This window comes from Macrobrachium nipponense, chromosome 7 (genome assembly GCF_015104395.2).
Source record: "Macrobrachium nipponense isolate FS-2020 chromosome 7, ASM1510439v2, whole genome shotgun sequence".
In the NCBI taxonomy this organism is placed as follows: Eukaryota; Metazoa; Arthropoda; class Malacostraca; order Decapoda; family Palaemonidae; genus Macrobrachium; species Macrobrachium nipponense.
This window is the reverse complement of record NC_061109.1, coordinates 92,862,606-92,868,323: the sequence shown is the minus strand read 5'-3', so window position 1 is coordinate 92,868,323 and position 5,718 is coordinate 92,862,606. Positions and strand designations below refer to the sequence as shown.

General features: G+C 35.9%; 1 long non-coding RNA gene across 1 annotated transcript in view; it reads left to right on the top strand.

Annotated features, from left to right (window-relative positions):
• The first annotated feature begins 1,265 nt into the window (after positions 1-1,265).
• Positions 1,266-5,718, top strand: part of LOC135217018 (uncharacterized) — a 327,470-nt gene continuing 323,017 nt past the window's right edge. The window contains exon 1 of the long non-coding RNA XR_010315004.1: positions 1,266-1,407. This is a non-coding gene — a long non-coding RNA (uncharacterized LOC135217018). The remainder of the gene's footprint in view (positions 1,408-5,718) is intronic.

Here is a 5,718-nt window from a genome sequence, read left to right as displayed (position 1 = left end):
TACCTTTTTTATGTCTTTAGATGCTGCTTGGGGTATGATGGTATGAGGGAGAAGGAAGTACAGTGGGAAATGGCACAGGACAGAGGTAGATGGAAGAGACTCATTAAAAACGGCAACCCCGAATTGGGATGAAGCTGGGAAGAAGAAGATTTCATGCAGACTGGAAGATTGCCAAATAGTTCGTCCATCATTCTTTAGAAGGTTCCACCTGCGTTGTGAAGGCCGAAACAGCTGTAGTTGAATTTAAAGGTGATGAAGGGGGTGATGATCGTGATCTTCTCTATATCTTTCGTTGTTCTGTCCATCTTGTTGGGTATGTCTCCTATGTTTGGCAACAGGTATCCATCTGGCTTCTTTTTGATGTTTAGTTTTTGTTAGTCTATGCACGGGTACCATGTTCCATCGGGTTTATGTACTATGTCAGGCTCCCGGACATTTAGCCGACAGACATTTGGCCGAACGGACATTTGGTCGACGAACATTTGGCCGAAAATGTAGTAGACATACCTACATGTATGTCACACCCATAATCGTTCTGCTATTATAACAAGCAGTCTTAACAGTTCGAAAACAATCAGAATCTACTTTAAGTTTACATTTCAATTGTTGAATTAGGTAATTGCAATTTTCACCTCAAACACTTTGAACTAGCGATGCTCAAACGAAACCAACTTTGTTAGTAACCTACCTCGACACTTATACAGTTGCTGGTCAAAAGTTTTAAAGTTAAATTTACGTTTCCCCAGTTTTTATTTTCAGTGCCTGCTATATCTGTTTATATTTATGTACTGTATTAATGTGTCATATATATATATATATATATATAATATATATATATATATATATATATATATATATATATATATCACACACACACACACACACACACACACACCCTAATAAAAATTGGGAGTTAACAACACACACACACACACACACATACACTCACCCACCCTAATAAAAATTGGGAGTTAACAATCGAGATTGTAAATTCAGGGGTTACATTGAGATCATCGAAGTAGTATCAGATATTAAACACAAGACTCGTGTCTATCATGGAGAAATAAGAGGAGTATCAAAATATAGATTTTCTGAGAGCAATTATGCACAATCTTTATATACTTATGAACATAACATCTTACTGTATTTTTTTTATTTCACTGTGTTATTTTTTGGCAATAAACTGTTAATTAAAATACTTAAAATATTTTTTGTTACTATTCACACTTGTAAATTGAGGAATTTCTTGGCTCTTAGGGTGGGTGGAAAGCTGAAGGATGACTTCAGCTGTCCTTCAGCAATTCGTAGGTGACATGGGATGGAGGTTCTGCGAGCCATCCTGTGACTTGCTGGAAGAAATTGCCTAGAAGGAATTCGAGGACAGCATCTGCTTTGCGTGTTGAGGAGGTAATTTTCTTCGGTCTGAAGATTATTTCCGCCCTTAAGAAGAAAGCATTTGATATGTGAGGCGTGACTGCTGGTAGACATATGGAGTCAGTGGAGGGGGTCTTGCTGGAGAATTTGGCATCATTGGTGTTGGCTGGGTCAGTCACCTCTGTGGTCACCAATGTAGCGAAGGTGTGAGTAAGAGGCAGCGTCTACAATCTTACTGATATATTCAGACAGCTCAAACAGAATCACTTGCGGTTGTTGACATGGAAATATACATTTGGCTGGAAAGCTGATATTTCAATGCGCATGGTGATGATGATACATTTAATACAAAATAATAATTAATGGGATACATGTATAAAAGATGTGTGAATTATGCTGTTTCTTGTGTCCAAGCATTGGCGCGTGGATTAGTTGCTGTGAGATTAACTGGTCACTGCGATGGTGTGTGAGGTCCATGTGGAGACTCTACAGACTCAGAGTCTGTTACTCTCAAGGGGGAGGTGGTGAGTGCCAATTCTCATAGTAAATATTTTTCAGATTAAATGAATCCCTTGTACTGTACTAAACATTATTATTAATTCACGATGAAGAGTTAGAAATGGTTCACCCCTTTCAATGTTGAATGAGGAATTTGTGAGAAAGGTTTAAAAGCTCCATCATTGGATCAATATTCTTAAAAGTTTTATCTAAGGGCTGAACTGTATACCTTGACATCCATTGTCTAGAACAGACATAGAAATTGTTTTGTTCAGTAATTTTTTATGTTGATCTGTCAGCTCGAAAGTTTGTGCTATATAATTTTTTTTTTTACATCAGATTTAATACATTTTTGTATATGGCTTATATGGTCTGTACTAGCTTTGCATTTCAAGTATGCGTGAATGATACTTCCTAAGAACCTTGTTGCTCGACTTATGCATTTGGGTTGAACTCGAATCTTTAAACCAACCTTTTCGTTTATTCTGTTTCTATTTTTGCTGTAGAGCTTCAATTTTTTTTATTAATAAAAATGCATAAAAACAATTGTGAAGCTTAGGAAGAATGCCAGAAATTACTGTGAACATTTGACTGGGATAGGGGAAAAGTAGGTAAAAGGAACCTGTCTTCTCGTATTGAAGAAAACATTATTTGTTGATTGGTAACCTGTCCTATCGTCTTCATTGCCACCTGTTATCTATTTTTTTTTCTCCAGACTTTTGTAAAGGAATACTTCATGTGATCCACGTGTGATAAGGTGCCACTCTTCAATACAGCAGCCAATCAGCTGTTTGCCCTTCTTTCACTCACCAATAGGAATACATTGTTGACACTGGCTGACCAATCAAAGGCCGTGTTTGCACTAGGCCGGCTGATTGTACCTCCAGTGGTCACTTGAAAGGGTTAATGCTTACTGGACAAACGCCAAGCGTTTTTCTCCAACTGGCTTCACATTCCTAACCAAACATAATTTGCTCGTCCTTACTTTTCGTGGGTTTTCCGTCTGTAAATGCGTATACCAATTTAATGAACAACTGAAATTAGTGTTTTAAGAATTATGCAATATTTTATAAGATGATCCATGATGGCAGAGAAAAGTCCGTCACTAATTTAATTCTTTCTTTTGGGTGTAAGTAATTCACTTTCCATAAAGGTAATCCTCTGGAAGTATAACAAAATTTTTATTTTTACAATAGGAATCTCTTCATAATAATAAGCAAGTGGTATCGCATATCCTAAAAAACTAAGCTATACACTGTATTCTTGCCATGGTTAAATAAACTGTTTTTTTTATGAATCCGTGCGCATTCCCCCAAATTGGAAGCAGTTAAAGTTATCGCTTCTGCCACGATTATCATTAATAACCGACTTCATATCATGCGTTCTGAAATGAAAGAAAAACTGAAAAGAACCCATACACGTTGTCTATTTTGTGTGTGCATTTTTATATGGAGGAATCAAGAACCTAGACTTTGATCTCTGCAGTTTGGCCTAAACCTGAGTTGATATATGCTGCTCATAATTCACAAAAACAAAAAAATAATAAGATTAACGCAAATTTCAGGAAAATATAACTAACATCATTTTAAGAAAAGGAATACATTCCTCTCAAGGATGTATCCTGTATCGATGGCAATATTTGAAAAGAATGAATCACTTAACACTGGATGAAACGTAATCTTCAGCGAATGTATTAGAATTATAAGCTTTTTTTTGTATTAGAATTATAAGCTTTTTATACTTTTCCAGTAGTTACTCAGTCCACGGTAACTAAGTGCGCTCCCTGTTAAATACCAAACTGACTGAATTTAATGTATTAACTCTAGAAATACGTTATTTCTAAAAGCAATAATGTCTTGAGAGTTAAGGGATCAAGAAAGGAATACTGTACTTATTACCTAAAACTCAAGGTTAGTAATCATCCATCTCACCGACTTTGACTCTCAAGTTATTCCTACGAGTCCGTCATTTATGGCTTTCATAAGCATGAAAGAATATTTCACAAATAATGGACTGAAACTAAATCATGAAAGGATTTTTGCACGTTTACTGTACCTACAATCCATTTCCCAGTAAATGAAAACGAATCTGATTTAATTTTTATGACGTAACTCGGATAAGCTTCAACTCCTGAAATAAAAAATGGACACTCCCAGCTTATTGTTGGGGGTTAAGGTTTAAGAGAGAGAGAGAGAGAGAGAGAGACTAGTAGTAGTAAAAGTAGCAGTAGTAGTAGTAGTAGTAGTAGTAGTGCTAGAATTAAGCATCATTCTCCAGTTTCCAAGTCATCTAATTTATTTATCTAAATAATATTTAGATAACGCACTATACAGTGAATTAAAAATCTGTGAGATGGTTAAAATTTCTTGTCACTCTCAAAAATACCGTAAGTATGATACTCAACTTGAAAAGTCCGTCAAATGTGATTACATAATAGTATTTTATATGCCCTTCGGGTGTTGACATTGTTAATTGGAATAAAACAGTCTCCCGGATAAGTCGTTTTCTTTGATAATGGTATAGTGTTTCAGTTTTATTTTCTTTTCATAATTCTTCATCCCTGTGCAAACACATTTTAAATTCGATCGACTCGGCTCAACTCCGTAAATTTTTTTTCCACTGCTGTTTTGGAAAATCATCTCTCTGGTGATAACAGTAGCAAACACTCTGTGTAGTCTTTATTCTTCTCTTTCAAAGCATCACATAGGTCCTAGGGTTTAATCGGGAAGTAGAATTAAGTTAATAAACAAATCAAGACACTTAACAAAACAGTAAGAAGAGATGCTTGCATTTAAGAGTTGTCTAATTCCATAAGAAAAAGGTGATTATGTCTGTACATTCTTCTCTTGATAAAAATTGCCCTGAATTATGACCTCTAGTATTACACAAATTGCAAATCTCATGTGATGACCTGATTACACTTTAAGATAGAGAAGTTGGCACTTTCTAATTTATTAACAGATAGATCATACATTCCATGCCTCTAACATGCATCCCCATTTTGTGTGTGTAATATATATATATATATATATATATATATATATATATATATATATATATATATATATAATGTGTGTGTATGTTTATAAATTTTGTATGTATGTGTATGTATATGCCACATAAACTTTGATACACATTGAACAATTTCAACCAAATTTGGTATACATATTATAACTAAGCATCTGGGAAAGAATGCTGTCGGGGTAAGACATCACTGGCACCAAAGGGGATGGGGGCCTGTGGAAGGGGTGAAAAGTAAAAGTAACCAAAAACAACAAATAGCAGTGTCTACTCCATAGTTTTTGAGGTCGCTGAGATTAATAGTAACACTCCCGATGCCCTTCAAGTTCAAGTTCAGCCCTAATATGGACGGGTGTGAAAAAGGGGGTTGACATAACAATATCTGAAAACCACAGATATTACTGTCTAACACATAGTTTTCGAGGTTGCTGAGTTGAATAGTTACACTCCCAATGCACTTCAAGTTCAAATTTAGTTACAATAGAGGGGGGGGGTGAAAAGGGGTGTGAAGGGATGACGTAAAAATAGCTAAAAACAACAGATGTTAGTGTCTAATCCATACATTTTGAGGCCACTGAGGTGAATAGTGATGCTCCTGATGCCCTTGAATTCCTTGTTCATCCCGATAAGGAAGGGGGTGTGAGAAGGGATGGGAAGGGTTTGACATGTAAAAACAACAAAAATTACAGATATTAGCGTCTAATCCATATTTTTCAAGGTCACTGAGATAAATAGTAACCCTTCCAATGCCCTTTCAAGTCCAAGTGTAGACCTTATAGGAAGGGGGGTGAGAAGTGGGTGACATGTAGCAATAACCGAAAATGG